Genomic DNA, 22,616 nt, shown 5'->3' on the forward strand with positions numbered 1-22,616 from the left:
ATTTCCCCTTTTTTGACATAAGATTCATGTTCCTTGATACGAAACTTCAACGCTCTTTTTGTTTGGCCAATATATCTTAAACCACACTGACATGATATACTATAAATTCCCCAAGAATTCAAGACAGAAACGCAATCTTTTAGAATCGAAGGGTGAATTTTATTAATAGGGTAGAAACCGACTTGAAAATTGAATTTCTGGAGAATCCGTGCAATTTTATAGCTAACAGAAGGATAAAATGGAAGCACGACAAGGTCATTGATATTATTTCTAACAGTGGAATGTCTTCTTTGATGGGAATCTGAAAATTTTTTGACGGCTTTATCAATAATCACGGGAGAAAATCCACGGTCAATCGCAACTGCTCTCAAATGAACTTAATTATTAATATTATAATTCTCAAAATGCTTACCAATGAACTTAATTATTTGAGAGCAGTTGCGATTGACCGTGGATTTTCTCCCGTGATTATTGATAAAGCCGTCAAAAAAAAAAAAAAAAAAAAAAAATTTCAGATTCCCATCAAAGAAGACATTCCACTGTTAGAAATAATATCAATGACCTTGTCGTGCTTCCATTTTATCCTTCTGTTAGCTATAAAATTGCACGGATTCTCCAGAAATTCAATTTTCAAGTCGGTTTCTACCCTATTAATAAAATTCACCCTTCGATTCTAAAAGATTGCGTTTCTGTCTTGAATTCTTGGGGAATTTATAGTATATCATGTCAGTGTGGTTTAAGATATATTGGCCAAACAAAAAGAGCGTTGAAGTTTCGTATCAAGGAACATGAATCTTATGTCAAAAAGGGGGAAATTAACAAGTCTTCAATAGCGTATCATAGCTGGACTTTTAACCATAATTTTGATTTTGGGTCTGCAAAAATCATCCAAAAGGCTTCTTCCATAGGCGAATTGGATTTTCTTGAGGCTTTTCACATTCACAAAGATTTAGAAAGTTTAGTTAATGATTTGAAGTCCAATCCAGTCCTTCCTAATGCCTTTAAAATTCTACTGTCTTAATTCAATTATTTTTGCCGATAGATGGCGTTACCTCCTCGCACTTGGTACTACCAGAGGGTATAAAAATCCGTTCAGTGGTTGCTTTCCATTATTTGAAGTTCAGATTTTGAGCGTAATGTGCATTTGCCCCTCGCTCCCTATTTTAACTTCGCTAATATTTCTTTATGCTTGATCAGACAGCCTGGCTCAGTAAAAGTAGGCGGCCAGTGCAACTCTGATTAAAAATCTAGTTATAACGACGTGCAGTGCTGATAAGCACCACGTGTTTCTGTGATTCCTATTTTCTTCTTTCTATGTATTTCTTTCTCCTGATGAGGAGGGACCTTTAGCTGCCCTCGAAATCGATTGAGTGTTTCATTATACCTACGCTAAATATAAGGTTGTTTTTCACGGTTTTGATTGTCACATTAGCGTGTTTCTCTTCTAGTCTAGACTGCATTTGGTATTTCATGTGTTAAGTTGACATATTTACAATAATGGAATTACGAGAATTAGATAACTCTAAATAACAATTTATTACATCAGATGAATACAAATATTTGCACGTGTCAAATAGTTGATTCGATGGAACAAAGATTTTAATATCGAAGGAGTTAGATAACTATATAAAAAAAGTGCTTATATTATAGGAGCTGAAATCGAAATTTATCTACTTGGGGAATGATTTCCAGATTACTGCGTTTTTGCAGCGCAATGTGTAGTGATAGCATGTAGTTTCGATTGGACAACATTGTTATTTTGAGTATTTTTCCACCATGCTGCTCGAAACATGGGTGCTGGCTTTTTTATATGGAACTTCGCCATCAAGCAACAGTAAAAGTAATAGTGGTCTGAGCTGCCCACTTTTGAACAGTCGCAGATGCCTGCGTTGGAAAGACCAAACCTATGCAGACATGCTTTGTAAGGTCCATCTCCTGTTAGGAAATGTGAAATACTGGCAGTTTTGCTCTGCAGATCCATGCTTACACTTGGGAGCATTGCATGTGTACGTCGACCTGTTGTGGCATCATTCCACTTGGCTTGCCACTGTCTTATGAGAAGTTTGCAGGTAAAATGCTTTAGCAGCGAGATTGGAAGGATTGTAGGACACTCAAGTATAGATGCACTATTGGGAGCTTCTTTAGCCACCACGTCAGGACTTTCATTTCCTAGAATTCCTACGTGCCCTGGCACCTAACTGAGTACGGGACGAAAAGGGATAGGAATGCTGAAGAGAGTTCTCTGTATTTTGTGAACCAGAGGGCTCTTGCTGTGCATGCGTGAGAGTGGTTGAATGCTTGAAGCAGAATCCATGTAAAAATGAACTTGATTAAGACCATTCCTACGACTGTGGATTATTGCTGCGTATAAAGCTATCAGTTCTGCCTGAAACACTGAATTACTTTCGTTCAGTCTTCGTTTCCAGAATGAGAACCACCAATGTGACCTGAGACGACCTTTCAAATGACCACAACTGCTCGAAACGACCGAGATTTCGATTGTGTTCAATTTTTTTCCCTAAGGTCTATAGCAGCAGGTGCAGTTCCCCCAAATGGATTGTATCAGTTTATTCCAGACAGCTTGTCTTAAAAGGCTAATGGAAGCTTCTTTGTTAGGAAATAGAAAGGATGCCATTTGAAATCTACACACCTCTTTGTATGGTAATGGACGGCGGCAGAAGGAAATGGACCGGAAGGGTAATGGTTGAGGACGACCGTTTCGATACTTTATGCATACAGATTAACGAAGGCTTCAATTTTCTAAGGGTTAAAAACGGCGGCTTATTATCATGGCTTGCTTTGGTAATGCTGTCTTTATCCAACTCGCAAAATCCACATCATGTGCCAGCCTCTGTTTTGGATCCATCAGCGTATAATGCATGATCATTTTGGGCCGGAGAATCTGAGTTTATATGGTTGGTGTCTGTTAGGTCAAATGTGCTGGATGACAAAGGGAACGAACTTTTTTTTCGTAATCTATGTGGATTATGCTCTATTCTCACAGTAGTGTATATTTATTCAGCCTTATAGCTTTTGTCACTGCCTTATAACTTTTATCACAGTCTTATAGTTTTTTTTTCCCTCTCGACAACAAGGTCAAAAGGGGGGAAGTCCCACAGTTACTCGTAGCACAGATATTGAAGAAGTTCTATAGGCCCGACAGATGAGGAGCTGACTTCTTTGTATGGAAAGCAAAGTTTCTTCCGTGGAAGAAGTGAGGTTGTGACCCCAGATGGAGGCTCCGTACAAAATAATGCATACTGAAATGGTTTTGTACCAAGATTTCAGGAGATTTGGCGGTATGCCCCATTTCATACCTGCAGCACGTTTCATACTGTTAGTGAGATTACCAATGCGCTGCCTGAGAATTTTAAGGTGAGGAGGCCATGAAAGTTTATTATCAAAGGACAGACCTAGCTATGTTCTTTCTGAGACTACTTTTACTGAATGGCCCTGCAGTCTTTTAAGAGGCTGACGGCGGCTTATTATCATGGCTTGCGTTTTTTCTGCACTTATAAGTTTATACTCCCTGGCCCATTGAGCAAAGATATCTAGATGCTCCTGCGATCTTTGTTAGATGTCGCTGCTGCTCACTACAATAAATAGGAAATCATCAGCATATACCGGAATCTTGACTTGGTGAAGGTTGATGAAGCGCTGGAACGCATGTGTGCTACTAAGTTCTACAGGGTCGGACGTAAGCACGAACTCTGAGGGCAGAAACGAGTAGTGGAGATCATGGAAAAAATTTAACTGGATGTTGCATAGGCGCTTCAAGTTTGTTAACTTCTGCAATCACTTGTAACCAATTTAAGCGAATTATTTGCTTATTATTATTGTAACCTATTTATTGAATTAACTACGTAATGTTATTTCTGCAGTAATATGATGTTTACTGGTCTCAGAGTTCTAGCTGGTTCTAGATTTCTGGTCTCAGAGTTCTAGCTTTGGGATGTCTCGAATGATAAGGGCATTGCTATGTATTTAAAATGCAAAACTTTTTAACCGGATTATATTGAAACATAAAATCATTTATACACGTTCTAAATTACACTTTAATATTAGATTGAGGACAGGATACTGAAACATTTTATTTTGGGCTTGGAATGTATTACCATAACTGCCAATACAGTGCAAAAATCAGTTCTCTTGCATTGTTGAATTGCTTTCTCAGATCAGTAAAAGTCATTTGGTTAATTTATTTATTTACAGCAAAGCTCATTCGATATGATTAATGTATTCGATAAATATTCATGTAGAATGCATGAACAACTATAAGCTAGCGTATTATGATTTGTCTTTTAGAAATGGAAATTGAATTCTCTTAAAATACTTGCTTGTTATAGTGGGAAGAGAGACTGCTCTCCATTTCAACGAAAACAAACAAACAAAGAATTCTGAAAGCTTTCAGATTTTATATTACGCTCAAAGAAGCGTTTTTTTTCCATTTACACATACATGTACTTATCAAGAGTGTTTGGGCTAAAAATATTTAAAAAGAGCATATCTTTAGAATTCCGGATAGACAGTCCGCTGGAGATGAAAATATTTTATTACATACAGTATGTTGCCACTGCTCGCTTTTAAATCGTTGAGTTTGTTAAACAAAAATTCGTTTTAACGTTTTACAAAATATAAAACAGATAATAAAACAACTACGAATTTCAAAATTCGGGGTTCCAGGTTCCCATGTTGTGGAGGATTACGTTATTTAGAATTTGGTGTCTCTAGGTATCATTGTTTTTTCATAGTGCGAGAAACATACATACGCTCATGCAGATTCTTCATTATTTAATTTCTTTAAATATGATACAGGACGATAATATTTGATGGCAACAATTTAAAAAGTGATCCTCCGTTTATAATGAACCGGCACAAAAATGCCGTTTCGAGACTAATAGTACTTCTGGGATAACGCCCCTTTGGTCTTTAACTCCTTGAAGGCCAAAACGCCTGAGACGACCTTTCAATCAAACGACCACAACCGCCCGAAACGACCGAGATTTCGATGTTCTATTTTCTCCCCCTAAGGTCTACAGCAGCAGATGCAGTTCCCCCAAATGTGTTGTATCAGTTTATTGCAGACAGCTTTTCCTAAAAGGCTAATGGAAGCTTCTTTGTTAGGAAATAGAAAGGATGTTATTTGAAATCTACACACCTCTTTGTATGTTAATGGACGGCGATAGAAGGATATGGACCGGAAGGGTAATGGTTGGGGACGGCCGTTTGGGTACTTTATGCATACAGATTAGCGAAGGCTTCAATTTTCTAAGGGTTAAAAATATCTTGCATATACATGTATAGATAAAAAACCCATTTTTATGCATTTCGTTTAAGAATTAATTATGTAAATGAAAAGCACCAAACAAAATACAATGTGTATCATCAGTACATAGGTAAGGTCGCACTTGTTTTTCTCTATATATGTAATTCAAAATCACATTATATGCATTTGTACCGAATACTATTTTTTACCGAAATACATCAATGTATGGTGTTAGAAAGATATAGCTTATTAATACCAGTAATGGGGCAAATAGATATATTATACATCTAATTGTTAGGTGTATTATGCATTGCATAAATTTTAAAGTATTAAAAATTACGGTAAAATTTGTTAAGAAAGCTGCTAAATTTAATTGTTTCGTATTCGAGGAATTAGTTTAAGATCTTATGCCGAATTACAGCGGCTCTGAGAACTGGCAATTGCCAAGTAGTAAGGAAATGCTTTAGCTGTATAACCTAAAATAATAACTATAATTTACTAAAATAATAACTGTAAATATAACTGTGTAAACTGAAATGACTAAATTGTAGAAATTTGCTATATCAAAATTCTGAAATTTTCTCTTGTTATTTTGTTTTTATATTTTTATATATTTTATATATTTGTTTTCCTACTCAATGTTTTATTATGTTATTTTATATATTTGTTTTAATATATTTTATATATTTGTTTTCCTACTCAATGTTTTATTATGTTATTTTATATATTTGTTTTAATATATTTTATATATTTGTTTCAATATATTTTATATATTTGTTTTCCCACTCAATGGCAGAAATCAGTTATTTGATGGAGCCTTTCGAGCCTAAAATGCTGAATTCTACTCAGTTGTCCACTACATCACTGTACAAGCAAATTCCTTGTGAATTATCTCTTTCTAAGATCACCAATATGGTCTTTACTCGGAGATTTCATCATTAACATCTTCGCTTCCATCACGAAATCATCTCTACCAACAGTAAAACATTCAATTGTGAAAATGCTCGATTCCATATGCTTTACATATGCTAACTTCTGTTACTATCAAAGCTTAAATGGCGCCGGGCCCACCGAAGATCGGCTCCGGTACTTCTTCCTTTTTGGGATAAATCATAATTCTAGCCAGAGCTCACCGGAGCCCTAAAAAGAAATTCTTTTATGTAACTGAACAACAACTTCAATAAAAATTAGATCTCAACAATTTTATTTTTAGTAATAAAATTACATTAAGAATCGCTTATTAAATTTTAATTCATATATTTATATTTTATTAAATTTTAATTTTAATTATTTTAATAATTAATTACAATGTTTTAATTATTAATGCTTTTATTAGTCATTTATTTAGTGATGCATGCTTTCTACTCTTTCCTGACGGTTTTCCACAGGGCTCCGGCCCTTCTAATTTTAGAAATTAAGTCCTGGTTACTGTAATTGATGCATTACTAAACCTTTCCACCAGAATGGGAATTTCTAAAGAAATTCGGTACGATGAAGGAACTTTAGTTATGCCAGTTTTGGCCTCGTACAAACCAGTCAATTTCTCGGTCCATTCGACAGAGTCTGGGAAAATTCGGAAGTACTTTGTCCGAAACAAATTGTATCGTAAATTTACCAGGGAAGAAAGAAAGATCTACTATTTCCCATCTCAGCCTTATAAGCAAATGCCTAAAAGGAATAATTATATTTATTTCATAAATTATTTAAATGAAATTGATAATGAAGTGGTTTTTGTCTTACCTTTTCAAATATTTATGATTATTTTGATGCCATTGGGTGCAATAGTTCAGGATCAAGTTTCGGGTTTCCGCAAAGAGATTTCCAGAAAATGATAAATGAAAACTGCAAGACGTTCCTTTTCAGCCTAAAGAAAAGTATAATCAGTATTAGGTTTTAAAAATGTATATCGTATAATACTGGTTTGCAGAAAAAATGTAGGATTCTATTTTGGCTGAGTGTAAATAAATTTAGTCTTTAGTAATTATTTTATGTTTTTGTACACTGACCTCAATGTAAAAGTCGATTTTAATTCTTAGTACTTAATCCAACATAGTTTAGTTTAGTTTACGAGTATGCTGCAACCCTCCATAGACCATAAGACCATTATAGACCATGGACCATAAGGCCGATAAGGCCTTATGGTTAACGCAGCACACCCGAGGCAGACAAACAAAAAAAATGTTAAATGATTAAAATACTGATTAAACAGATTAACACAGATTGTGTATGTTTAAAAATACACTCACACAATACAAAAATACAAAATAAAGAAAATCATAAGCATAATCGGTCAGGAAACAAAAAATATTAAGACGACACATAACTCACTCACCCAACACATAAACTCGTAAACAAAAGAAAAACTAAAATATTTAATGTCCTATTCCTATAATAGTCTTGTTTTCATTCACAATCCTCATAATTTGTGTTGCATAGCTATTCAAGAATTTTCTTTTTTCAATTACATTCTGTTCATTTATTTTTCCAAATCTCGTCCTCACACTCTCGGTCAGTTTACATTCTTCCGTAAAATGAGCTGCATTTCCGTATTTCCCACAAACCGAGCATTGATCATTGCCCTGGAGATTAAAACGTTTTAAATAGGCCGGGAATCTACCATGATCCGTGATAACTTGAATAGTATCTATATTATTAAATAGATCCATTTTTGTCTTTATGGTCAAAATTCTCAAGTAACCCTTATTTTTATTTGAACCATTCCATTCCCGAGCCCATTTCTCAATTACACTTGCTTTCGTTTTTCTCAAGGTAATTCTTCTGGAATAATTAATAGCGTCATTAATATCACCCTCTCCCAGGGCATCCTCTTTAGCTAGCATATCCGCCCTCTCATTCCCTATAACACCAATACAGTAGACTCCCGATTATCCGCGCCTGCCGCACAGTTTTTTTTTTTTCCCAAGCGTAAAGCAAAGAAAATAAAAATGTTCACAAAACTGAGAGAAACGTTAAATTTGCTAACATCGTGCTTATTTATAGCAAAAATATCCCAGGCCTTCTCGGAACCTTCCCCTCTGATCTCTGATGAGGAATTGATTTTCTTACTCACCCTTGCAGTGTCCGCTCCACCGCCCTCTCTCGTCTTAATCTTGGAATCGAGAAATTGAACTTCATGGGGAGTGGTGATCAACAAGCAGCCGACGATTTCCACTATGAATTTGAAGAATTTGTTTTAAAAGAAGAGCTATCTTTTGAACAAATTTACAATTCCGACGAATCGGGACTTTTGTGGAAATGTCTTCCACTCGCACTTTAGCATTTGTGCGAAGTGAAAGTAAAGCGGCGGGTCATAAAAGCAGCAAGAAAAGGATCACTATCATGTCTTGCATTAACGCTACCGGTGGACATAAACTTGTTGTCATTGGAAAATAAAAAATAAAATAAAAAAAAAAAAAAAACTGAGATCTTTCAAAGGCACAAGGATAGAAAATTTGCCCTTTGATTACTTTAACCAAAAAAAAAAAAAAAAAAAAAAAAAAAAAAAAAAAAAAAAGATGGATGAACCGAAACATTTTCCAAGAATGGTTCGAAAGAAATCTTTGTTCTCCAAGTGCGTAAACATCTTAAATCGAAAAACCTGCCTGAAAAAACTGTGCTATTGATCGACAACGCACCTTCTCACCCAGCAGCAAGCGTGTTAAAGTCTTCTGATGGACAAATTTTTGCAAAGTTTCTCCCCCCAAACGTTACTGCGCTAATCCAACCATGGACCAAGGAGTCATTGCAACAATGAAGAGAACATACCGAACCAAGCTGCTAATGAGCAAAACTGAAGAAGGTTATGATCTGAAAGAGTTTTAGAAACACTACACAATCTTGGACAGCATCTACGATATTGCATCTGCATGGGACTCAGTGAAACCGTCAACCCTCATAAAATCATAGAGAAAACTCATGCCTAATGTTGAAGCCAACAACAATCTAACCCCTTTGAGTTGTGAAGATGTGAATGAAGATGTAGACACGCCCACGGCGACTCTTGCCGATATGGTGAAAATAGTTCCGGGTGGTGAGAACCACCCGAAGACCGTCGAAGCTGAAAACATTAACGAGTGATTGGAGTGTGTCGTCAACGAACCTGGGGCTTCGAACGCTTGACAGATGACGAAATTTTGAAGAAAGGGGAGAGACCGATAACGAACGACAGCGAAGTGAAGGCGAAGGCGAGTTCACTGTGCAGATCCGAAAGACTCACGAAGCGGCTTTGCAACAAGCCGACGGGACTGCTGAGCTATTTGGAAGAACAAGACGACGCGGAGTTGGCCGAGAAACTTATGCTGCGAAAACTGCAATCTCGGATCAAGAGAAAATGCTTCCAAAGCAAGAAGCAAACACAAATGACTGATTTCTCCAAAAAGGTGTAGTTTTAGAGTTATGCTTTTGTAATTACATAATACATTACAGTATTAAAACAGTACATATGTATTCATTTTTCTGTGCATCCTTGACACCTCTCGTAAGCACAAAGCACTTTTCTGTTTTCATTAACAAAATGCATTTTAGGTTAGTTTTGAGTGATATACTAAAATATTAAGCGTTAGTTAAACATTTCCTGCTGTTTATTTTACGTTTTATTGTACATAAAACGATTTTTCAAAGTTGGAATGACTGTTTTCTCTTTTGCAATACCCGTTTTTAGCTATTTTCGGATTATCTGCGATTTTTGTTATCCGCGCCACCCAATTCCGCGGATAATCGGGAGTGTACTGTATGTGTCTTGACCCAATGAAAATATATACCATTTTTCTCTCTTATTTTGTTATAAATGTTTTTTATATCCAAAAGAAGTCTATTGCTTGGTTCCGGATTTGCCAAGTCTTGCCAACATAGTGTAAATATTTGTGTTTTATATTCATTGTGTTTTTATTTATTTATGTGTCCCTACCAGAGATAACCAAGCAAGAAATGTCCGCACAACGAACCCCTCCCCGGCGAGGGAAGGGGTTGTGACAAACGCCAGGTTTGACAAAACATCAGGTTTATATTAGAGAACTTTCTGTTCTCCTGTGAACATACTACAGTGTCCGCTACAAAGGCCGAAAAGGAATCAAAGAAAAGACTCATTAAGGACACCCGCCCCTTGGGCGGTTTCTGTGGATGCAGTTGGTAAATGTAAAAAAAATAAAAGGGCTTTTGTCTGAAAAATGTCGAAGGAGTTAAGCCGCATCAGGAGAAGGGAAAGCTGCTGTCAGAATTAGTTCTCTTTCCGCATTTTTCAAAATTCTTTCTGTTCTCGCGAAATCGGAGAGTACAGTTCCGCTCCCACAGCTCCTCAGGAGATGTCACGTGAGTCATTAAGAAGATCTGAGCAATATCTTTCTGAATAAGTTAGTCTTCATTAGATTGAAGACGTGACTTATTTTAGCCTCCTCTCGAAATCTTATGTCATTCTATTTGTAATTCAGCTACGACATTAGCGGTTATTTTCACGTCTTATGTTAATCAATATGGATGTTTTAGACATTATTGAAACTAAAAGGAGAAAAAAAAAATCTTTAACCCTTTGTAAAGGTTATCAATATCGAATCCGGAATAGAAATAAGGAAAATGTAGTTTACTGGGTTTGCATAAATGAAAGAATTAAAAGCTGTAAAGGTGCAATTAAGACCAAAGCAGATGTCGCTTTAAAAGAAAGAACGTTATTTTAGAACTTCGTTTTAGAACCAATATTTATTCTGAAAGGTTTCATTATAACTCACCTTTATGCAGAATTTAGAAAGAATATTTTATTTTTTAAATTTTAAGAAACGATCTTTTAGTTCATTGCCGAAATCATTGCAGACTCTGAACATCTCTCTCTCCTTTTAAATACACTATTAGCTTCATACATGCAAAAATCTGAGATCGTAAATATTTTTCGTTTATTTCTTATAATTTTTTTTTTTTTAATCTAAAAATTTTTTGCTTTCCTGCATTTTGGAAGAGGCAAAGGTCTACTCGACCCCCCCCCCCATGTAACTCCTTTTGGGAAGGGGGTTAGTGAAAATTGATGATTTCGTGGAAACAGGAACTTTTTTGACAGCCGCATAAAAAGGAAACCTGCTGTGTTTCTCCTTGTGTAATCGTGCTGGTATTTTTAATTTTTATTTAACCAAGAAAACTTGTGTTAAGATTCAAAACAAATATTCAAAAATTTATAGTATCATAGACTCAGTATTTTCACCACTGAAGTTCGGCACGTTACAATATGTTGTTTTTAAATATTTTATGATTTTGCTATTCAACTGAATTTTAAATTGCATGTGGGCGTAACTGCGGAAAATATGGTATTTAATTAATAAAATTAACATACAAGACATTATAATAAAAAAGACAAAAAAAAAAAGTTTTGCAAGCGAACTTTCAAAGAAACCTGTCAGATATGATAAACTGAGATATGATATGATATGATAAATATGATAAACAGAGAAAAGACAGAAAAAGGTAAAAGTATAGTTTAGGGTACCCCTTGGCGAAGCTTGGCGATTTTTGGCGGTACATGGATACGGATTTTGTGCAATTCTTTGACTCGTTATTTTGGCTTGCGAAGCGGCGATTTTTGCGCCAAAAATCGCCGCTACACAAAGCCAAAATAACAAGACAAACAATTGCACAAACTCGGTATCCATGTATACACCGACTTATTTTCACTTAAAAAAATCCCCGAATTGCACAAAAATGGCATTGCGCACTCCTTTGACTTTATCACGTCGACCTATTTTCACTTGAAAAAAATATCCCCGAATTGCACAAATATGGCATATCGCACTCTTTTAACTTTATCTATGTACACGTCGACCTATTTTCACTTAAAAAAATTCCAGAATTGCACAAACTTGCATTGCGCACTCCCTTTACTTTGTCTTCCGCATCACCATAGACAACACTAGCAATTCTAGTATTCCCAACGCTACGTACGTCTACTACACCGATGGTTCCAAGATTGAAGACGGAGTTGGTAGCGCCTACATTTGCTACCACCAAAATGATGAACATATCCGTTGGAAGGCAGCACTTCGGCACTTCAATAGTGTGTTCCAGGCAGAAGCCTTGGCCATCCTCAACGCCACCAACGACATACTAAGTAACGGCTACCACCAAGCATGCATCTGTACAGACAGCCAATCTTCACTCCTGGCAATTCAAAACTTAAGCCACACCTCCCCAATTATCTCCGAAATCCAAAAGCTACTCTCTGTAAACCACCAGCAACGCATTCACCTCACCTGGGTCAAGGCGCATGATGGTCTAGTTGGAAACGAGGCAGCAGACACCCTAGCCAAAGAAGCCGCCATCAGTTCTGAAGTTCAGCAAATCCGTATCCGTGCACCACCATCGCATCTAAAGAGGCTTCTCAAAGAAGACCTACTCAAAATATGGCAAGAGGAATGGAACGCGTGTGACACCGGACGACGGACCTACAATCTCCTACCCAAAGTCTCTCTATCACGCCTCATAGCTATACCCCAACTCACCCGGTTCATAACGGGACATGGCCCCTATCCAGCGTATTATTATAGACACAACATCTCCACTACAGATGCTTGCGTGTGCGGCCAACTTGGATCACCAGACCACTATATCTACTCTTGCCCACTCACAGCAGACAACCACATTAAGCATCCCACTCCTCCTACAGACGCCTTTCAACGGTTCATTATTAAAAACAAACCTGAAATCAATAAAATCTGTAAGGTCATTGACCAGCTCGCCGCTATGGGCCAAGATATATGCGACGTTGCATAATCCCACAACGTCCGCCACTAACAGAAGTCAACATGAATAACACCCTGTGCTGCTAACATGTCACCGCGCTCGGCATGCTCATATACCCAGCAACCTATGCCCTCCACAAATATATATTTGCCGGACCTCTACGTGTCCCCCATATCAATGTCCAGCAATCACATGTTATTCCCATCTTATGGCCCCTCATCTGTAAACACACTCCACAATGTACAGTATATGTGATCAATGAGGCCAAATATGTATCTGACATGTGGTATATGTGTATTATTATTTTTAAGTGTGCTTTATTTGTCGTAAGTCTTCAGTGTTAATCAAGTGTATCCCTCTCCCCCCCTTTTTTTTTCTCCCTCTGCGTGTGTGTTTTCTGTATATTTTCATGTTTTTGTGTTTTCATACATTTAGTACCTAGCTCTGAGCCCCTCATCTGTAAATCCGTCCCACAAGTCTCATACCTGTAATTATGTAATTAGTCAAGCAATGTTATTAAGTCGCCCCTGTTTGGCCATGTAAACTCCTGCACCCTTAATAAGCTCCCGGTGTGGACTCTTGAGGCCACAGGGAATTGTTGCCATTAGATAGTGGAAGGCGAGGGACACATGCCTGTTTATCTCTGGTAGCCACCAGGCGTCCCCGTCTTCCGTCACCTACCTACCTACCTACCTACCCTTTACTTTGTCCATGTATACATCGATATATTTTCACTCAAAAAGTCAAAGGAGCACCAAATTCTACAATAAAGGCAAACAAAAAATACATAATCTGAATAAAATACATTTTAAATCAAACAATAAAATAACATAAAAAAGGAAAAACGTGTTATACATTTAAGCACTACCAAAAACAAATATTCAGTTACCATGATTTTCGAGTTCGCTTCGTACACCCAGAGCCACGTAAAAATCAAAATATCAATCATACTCAAATGACTTTTTGCAAACCAGGTACTCTTTCTGATCGAACGCTTCACATAGTGACCATCTGAACCTTTCTTCCTACAAACCCATTCAAATCCATCTAAACGGTTTTTACGTTCGACTAGACGCATACCCTTCCTACATACAGGACACTTGTAATGGCTACTAAGTAAACCTTCATTTACACACCAGTCAATTAAAGCTCTTTTCACAGAAACTTCAAATTAATCTTATTACATTCGGCCATTCTACCGTCTAAAGACTCAAACCAACACACACCACAAAAACGCTTACAAAACATCCCATGATTCAAAATTTCCCAGAATCATGCACCCGATTACGTCACAATAGGGTTTCCATAACATTCAATTACTCAGGCTACCATAAATGAAACAACAATTTGGCGATAAATCAAACAACAACTTGGAGATAAATCAAACAACAACTTCGCCATAATACAAGGGGTACCTTAAAGTCTACTCTACCCCAGAAAAATGTATGCCAACACTTAACACTTCATCGGGAATTCTAAACACATTGCTGCTGTTAAAATTTTCGTAATTTTGCTGTTGAACTCTTTTGGTGAAGTGCGAAGAAAACTATGCTTAATTTTAAATTAAAGCTAAAAAGACAAAAAGAAACGAGTTAGCAGGAGGGAGTGCAACTGCAGACTCAGCGAGACGGCAGAAAAACCTTAACAAACCCTTTGGGACAACCATTAAAATCTGAGTCCTTTCAGATTTTGCTTTTCCTTTTTCATTACTTATTTATTACGTTTCCTGAGCAAAAAAATCTAATACCTCTATAGCTTTGCACCTTATCAAGTGCAAATCGAGATGACGAAATACATTGCAAGCAGATAGGCTGTTGTGACTAATCTCGCTTGTTCGTAATCAGATCAAGTCCACGAAGTTCGTCGCGGAAGGAGACACTGTTGCGCCTGCGTCGGCAAAAGCCTTGGTACCATACGACAATACGACACCATTGCGCCTGCATCGGCAAAAGCCTTGACACCATCTTTAAAAATGTGATTTTGGCAACAATTTTTCTTTCTTATTGTTGTTGATAGATTTTTGATGAAATAGCATCATTTTCAATAGTTTCATTCTTTTAGAATTATGCGTTTGGCAACAATTTTTCATCGTATTTTCGTATTTCTTATGTCACTGTTTTTAAGAGATTGGCATATTTCATTGTCAATTTTTATATATATAACACATTTTTATTTTTTTATTTATTTATTTTTTTTTTTTTTTTTGATAAAGTTGTTCTGCAGAGTAAAATTCTGCGCGGAATTTTTTGTTTTTTGAGGTTCTTTCATGTTATTTTTTGCTTATTTCACTATTTGTAAGATATTGATAAGATATTGAAAAGTTTTGCATGATTTTTTTCTTCAACGGTAAGTTAGTTAATATTTTTATTAGGATAATTAATATAAGGGATATAGCTTATTTCATTGTAATTTTTTTTCTCTTGAAAATATAAGATAAAATATCATTAATTATACTTTGATTTTCAAAATTATTTTTTTTTTTTTTGTATTCTTTTATGTTATTTATTGCTCATTTCACCGTCTTTAATATATTGAAAAGTTTTGAGTGATTTTTTTAGGAAACAAAGTTCTTAACCTCCTTTATACCATTGAGTTCTTAAGATTTTGCAAAGGAAAGTTGGTTAATTTATTTATTAGGATAATTAATATTTGTATTAAGGGATATTGCTTATTTCATTGTAATTTTGTTATACGTAATAACTTTTTTTTTATGAAGTTGTTCTGCAGAGTAAAATTCTAAGCAGTTTTAAATTTAACGTTTTGTGTTCCCTTCAACCATTTTTCCGGTACATTTAAAAGCCAGACGAAGGCTGGCAGCGAAGCTGCTAGTACGGTGGTGTGTGTATTTAATTATGGCAAAGCACACGAGGGCTATCTGCCTAAAGGGAGGGATGCCTTTCGTGGAGGACTTTCTAAGGGAAACTGGCTCGTATACACGTTACACATGGGGAAAACCACGAAAACGCCCATGCAGCCAGCCCGTTCGCGGGATTCGAACCTCAGACCGAACTACCAGTGTTCAGCGTCTTTACCGCTCGGCCGCTGGTGGGCCGGCTGCTAGTACGACAATATGACAATACGACTTTGCTCTATTCCGCCCTCACTTCTGAAGCAGAATACCCCAGGGGTAAGGATCCGATGGTCTCTTGCCTCTCTTCCCCTACCACAACCTCTCGAAAGGACTTTCAGGTCGCCGCATATTTAGACTGCTTCGATGCATTTACTAAAACATCCATACTTTCTCCAAGATTCGAACCCACGTCCGTTCGATACGACAGTCAGAGTCACTAACCACTACCACGATTGGGCGGTATATATAGATAAGTAAAAATGGGAATTTTGATAAATTGCAGCAGTTGAGTAATTGCGTAAATGCGGAGGATTGATACAGCAAAACGTACCAACTGAATTTGTTGGCTTCCGTTGTATAAAATTTTTCCGTAATTTATGCCAGTATTTTTTTTTTTTTTTCCTTACCATTTTCATAATATACTTTGATTGGGAATACTTTGATTGCTCCAAAATAAGAGCAAAATATGTGTTACATTGTAGAGATATTAGGTTACTTCGAAGCAGGAGATGTGAAAAATGAGCGATGCCGTCATCGGGGCTCGAACCACGGACCTCCCGAATACGCGTCTAGCGTGCTGACCACTACACCATGAAGGCATGCTAAGACACGTGCACCCCTCGGACTTCCAGGTGCTTAATAAGAACTTCCTGTTTTGTTCAGAGACAAAATGGACAGCAGAACTTTGAAGAAATGTGCAGCGGAAACCCCCTCGTGTGGTTGCCGGCAGTAAGGGACTAATTATTCTCTTTCCAGGTTTCTTAACAAAACGAAGAGAGAGCTTTGTGTAACAAATTTTTTGATGCTGTAAACGAGAGAGAACGGACGCATTTTGGCGTCCTCGCCGCGGCAGCGGCTTTGTTTAAGCTATGGCTGTAATGATACAGTTATTTTACTCTTTAATCAAGAATTTCTAATTAAGTTTTTAAAATAAATATTGTTACGAATTTGGTATTTAAAAAGCTAATGTTAGTTCAATTATAAATTAAATGGTTTTATTTCTCGCGCAGTGCAACGCGTGACGAATATTAAAAGAAAGCTAAGCCGGAAAAGTGAAAATACAAGAGCGCGTGCATTAAATAAATAAATATCTCTTTTTGATTTCGAGAAAGTACTGGAAAATTCTAGCGCGTGATTTTAAAATCTTATAAAAGGAGGAAAACATCTCAGTTAGTAGTAGTTGCTTAGTTTGTTGTTGTTTAGAAAACTACTGTTGTTATTGTAGCGAATTCGCGGATTAGCGTTCTTTAGCTGTTTTGAATTACGTTCTATTGGACATTTGAGTAGTTAAAAGATAACTACTGTGAGATATTGTAATACTGCACGATAATTTGAGAAAATTTAAGCATTTTTGTTTTGATAATAATAAATTTTTGTTCATTTTTCATCGGACTTGTGCATTCATTTCATAACGAACCCGTACGCACGCAACAATTTTTGGTGTCAGGAGTGGGGTTAACAAGAGCGATAGAAGAGCAATTAAGACAGTTAATATCAGCCTTTGCCTCATTTAAAGAAGAAATGAAATTGAGCCAGGAATCCGTTAAGGACGAAATGAAAGCCGTTCAAGCTGGTCAAGAAACTATTGAAGCATGTCAAGAAGAAATGAAAAGAGAAATTACCTGCATAATAGAAAATAAATTTGAAGCTATGGAAGGCAGAATTGATACAGTTGAAAATAAAGTTGGACAAATTGAAGAAAAAGTTTCTTTCGTAAAAGATCAAATTGAAGAAAGAGTTTCTTCGGTGAAAGAAGAAATAGGAAAAAAAGTTTCTTCTGTAAAAGAACATATAGAAGGGAGAGTTTCGGCTGTGGAGGAACGAATTGAAGGAAGAGTTTGTGCCGTCCAACACCAAATCGAACAACAAATTGATGAGAGAGTTTCTGCAGTTGCCAAAGAAATGGAAACTTTAAAGAAATTCGTAGCGACGGCAGGGAGCAAAAGTGATGATTTTAAATTCTTACCGATGCCTGCTCGTCCATTTCTGAAGCTATCCACATATGATGGGAAGACATCCTGGCAAGTGTACAAGACCCAGTTTTCTATCGTTGCGGATGCAAATGGATGGGATTCCCAAGCTAAGGCCTGTCATCTCGCCGCTTCTTTAAGAGCCGACGCAGCGGATATCCTTCAGACTCTTCCCGAAAACAAAAGGTTAGATTTCAAAGCTCTGTCCGGCGCCTTGGAGCTGCGCTTTGGCGAGAAATGTTTAAAAGATTACAGCAGGCTTCAATTAAAATCCCGTCAACAGAAGCCCACCGAATCACTTCAGAAGCTCGCCACGGATGTTGAAAGGCTGTCACATCATGCCTTTTCGGAGTGCCCGACAGAAACAAGGGAAATCCTGTCCCTGCAATATTTCATCGATGGAATCCGGGATCCCGAAATACAGAAGGCTCTACGAATGGCAGATGTAAAGGATGTAAAAAGCGCTCTGTTGTACGCCGTGAAATTGGAAGCAGCCCAGCAAGCAACTCTTAGAGATCGCTACCCAGTCAGAGCTGTGCGAGTCCACGACCCATGGGACCAATTGATGGCTGGTTTAGATGATTTATCCAGACAAGTCGATGCTTTGATACGGAGTAGCAGTGAGAACAAAGTGGCTGTAAGATGTTGGAGATGTGGTTCTGAAGGTCACCTACGACGGCATTGCAGAACACCCCAGGGCACGGATAATAAAACGGATGAGTTGACAAGACCAGTGAATGCTTTAAGACGGAATAGTGGTGAAACGAAACCGACCTTAAAGTGCTGGAATTGCGGTGTTGAAGGCCACCTACGAAGGAACGGCAGAACTCCCCAGAGCACGGAAAATAAGGCATACGATTTAAACAGACAATTAAATGCCACGGAAAGGAAAAGGACTGACAAGAAACCAAAGTGCTGGAACTGTGGAGCTGAAGGCCTCGTACGAAAGAATTGCAGAACACCCCAGGGTACGAAAATTGAGACAATTTCTGAGCAACGAGGCAGGAAACAAATTAATGACCATATCAAGGAACAGATAATGAAAGACCCTGTTTTAAAGCGCTTAAGATCTCTATAGTGAGTGGCAACAATAACGGACTGTCCATCAATGGGAATATCGATGGAGTTCCTTGCAATATGATCATTGACACAGGAGCTAATGTTACCATCATTAGGAAAGATTTAGCTGAACAGTTTAAAGATAAACTTATTTGGACGCCATCCTGTGTTACCCTTCAGACTGCGTCTGGTGACAAGATCGACATAACTGGGAAGTTAAACGTAAACATCACGTTTGGAAGTGCCGCCTACCATCACACGGCATATGTGGCGGATATTATAGATCCATGCATACTCGGATTGGACTTTTTAAGGAAATACAATTTTTCCTTAGATTTCAAAAACAATAAGCTGCTTTCAGCATCTGATGGCATGACTATTCATCCTCAAAAGGGATCCTCGCCAGGAAATGTCGACGCCTTGTCCGAAAATCGAGCTCGGGAAGCTGCCGAAATCATACCAGGGTCGAAAAGAAACGCAAGACTACCAGCTATTCTCCATCTCAGAAGCTCTTCGGTCAAGACCTTCGTCTGCCTTGTGACCGCCTGTTTAGTCGCCCTACGGATGCGCCTTCATCGCCTGAGGAACACATCCAAGATGCCCAGGCCCAGTTTGAGAGGATGCATCGTTCTGCACGAAAGCGAGTAAACTTGGCGACGGAGAAAATGAAGACCAGATGCGACACAAGAGCTACTAGACATGGATCCGACAAAGGAGACAAGGTGTGGTTGTGGAACCCGATTCAACGAAAAGGACTGAGTCCTAAATTACAGTCACCTTCGGATGGTCCATATACAGTGCTGATCACGAATGACGTCGTGGTTCGGATCCGTGAGTCTTCGAACTCTTACGACAGGTTAGCTTATTACTATGGCCATAGTACGTAATGTAAATAATTGTAAATAGTATAAGACCATGGTCCTTTTTGTTTTTAAATGTATATTTGATTTGATTTGTATTTAGTATTTGATTTGCATTTAGTATTTGATTTGCATTTGAATTCTAATTGATAGCATTTGATTAAGTTAGTTATTGCATTTATTGTTCATGTTGTTTGATATTGTAATGTAATGTTTATGCCACAGTTGTAAGTTTAGCTTCCTGTCCAGGGATTGTACTGCCCGGGACGTGCAGTCCTTGGGAAGGGGGCAGTGTTACGAATTTGGTATTTAAAAAGCTAATGTTAGTTCAATTATAAATTAAATGGTTTTATTTCTCGCGCAGTGCAGCGCGTGACGAATATTAAAAGAAAGCTAACCCGGAAAAGTGAAAATACAAGAGCGCGTGCATTAAATAAATAAATATCTCTTTTTGATTTCGAGAAAGTACTGGAAAATTCTAGCGCGTGATTTTAAAATCTTATAAAAGGAGGAAAACATCTCAGTTAGTAGTAGTTGCTTAGTTTGTTGTTGTTTAGAAAACTACTGTTGTTATTGTAGCGAATTCGCGGATTAGCGTTCTTTAGCTGTTTTGAATTACGTTCTATTGGACATTTGAGTAGTTAAAAGATAACTACTGTGAGATATTGTAATACTGCATGATAATTTGAGAAAATTTAAGCATTTTTGTTTTGATAATAATAAATTTTTGTTCATTTTTCATCGGACTTGTGCATTCATTTCATAACGAACCCGTACGCACGCAACAATATTTTAAAAGACAACCTGTCTTTTCTTGCACCCAATACGGGTGTTCTGACGTTACAGCGGGAGAAATACTTCATATACGAAGAGAAACTGGGATTTTAAGCGACCCAATCGCCAAATCCTGGTGGTGAAGAATCATCATTCACCACCTTTTAGTTCGGGGGTCACTGTAGAGACATTAAGATTTTTTTTTTTTTGAAAAATGAGCAATGCCCTCGTCGGGAATCGAACTACGTTACCTCTCGAATACGCGTCGAGCGTGCTGACTACTACACCACGAAGGCATGCTAAGAAGACGGCAGAAATACCTTATGAGTATTTTTGTGTGACAAAATTTTAATTTTATCAATGACGTTTTGCATTCAAATTAAATTATATTTTATTTCGTGTATTAATTAAATCATAAATGCATTTTTTTAAAAATTTAATTCATTGTCAAACAATCCAACTAGTTAATTAAGACGTATCAGTCAGTATTCGCTGATGTGAAATTCTGCTCGACTTCAGAGTGACACGTAAAACGTCGATTGTGTTGCACGCATTAAAGAACCGGCTAGCTGTCGTATTTCGTCCTTTCCGACGGGAAAACCGGGACTTTCTTTCTCGATTAGAGATTTTCTTCCCTAAATATTTCCTCTTTTTTTTTATTTTTATTTTATTTTATTGGGTTATAAGGCGTGGGTACTCCAGACGCGCAGGTAAAAAGAGGCAAAAGCGAAGAAAAATTCATAAAGTGGCATCGGAGGCGAGGCAAAATGATGACGTACGACGCCTTAAAACCCATTGTTCCATTACGGCCGCCACGTGCCCGCTGCCGGACCCCATCATTCTTCATGACCCCCGTGGCAACTTTATTGCAAAACGCTGTTCGCCCACTGATAGGCACGTACCCCGTCCCCCCGCGCATTTATCCTCCTTTGGAAAGTCCAGCCATCGATCTTGCGTAACTTCTTTTTGCCTGCTTTTTCCTGGAGAAAATTTATTCCTCGTTCTCGCCCTCCCTTACGCACCTCCCAATTTTTTTTTCCCGCTCTTTCTCCAGTTTTGCATCTCTTTTTACGAGCTTCGATAAGAGGAGAAAATCTGCCTATTACGACACAGTGTTATTCTTTTTATATTCCGAGTCGGAAGATGGCAATTATTCGCGAGCTGCCAGAAATGGGACTTCGGGTTATCGCGCTGCCAAAGACCGACACAGATTCAAAAGAGAGAATATTTTCTTTTATCTACCAGCGCGTCTGTAAGGGTCTTTGCTTTAATCCTATTCCGTTTTTCTCCTTTCTGGCCTCCTGCGATTTCATTCTGGAAGGGCTTAGAGATGACTGTAAAAATGTTCGGACCTCAAACCAGGCGGAGAAGTCAGATGTCTTCTTTCTCCATACCAGTTCTTCGGCGATTTAAAAAAAGGAAATAAATTTAAACCAATGTTGATTGATTCAAATTGTTTGAAGGCCACCATCATAAAAATTATCAATCAACGGCAATAATCGTTTACCAAAAATCCAGTCTTGAAAATGTAAATGCCATCAGATGAATGTGACCTTATTCACATATCGCTCATTAATGATTTATTTATTATTTCTCCAGTTTATTTTTTTTTAAATTTATATTTCATTTATTACAAATAGGCGAATTTGTTAACATTTCTTGCTAGCGATTTAAAATCCATTTCTGCTCTGAGCTGTTCTTGCTGTTGTTACTAATTTTTCTGACCAGAACATTTTCCAAATCAGGTCATCGAACTTAGCTTGGCCAAGAGGTGTTAGTGATAAGCCACTTGGCAGGTGACACCCAGACATTGCCCAGCTCCGTCTCAATTTTGATGCAGAACATGTCCATCAAAATTGACGGATCCAAGAAGCTCCTACCGCTGTCTCTCTAGCATCAAC

Source organism: Stegodyphus dumicola, chromosome 5 (genome assembly GCF_044657685.1).
Source record: "Stegodyphus dumicola isolate Sdum_Otavi_A_Nest chromosome 5, ASM4465768v1".
Lineage (NCBI taxonomy): Eukaryota > Metazoa > Arthropoda > Arachnida > Araneae > Eresidae > Stegodyphus > Stegodyphus dumicola.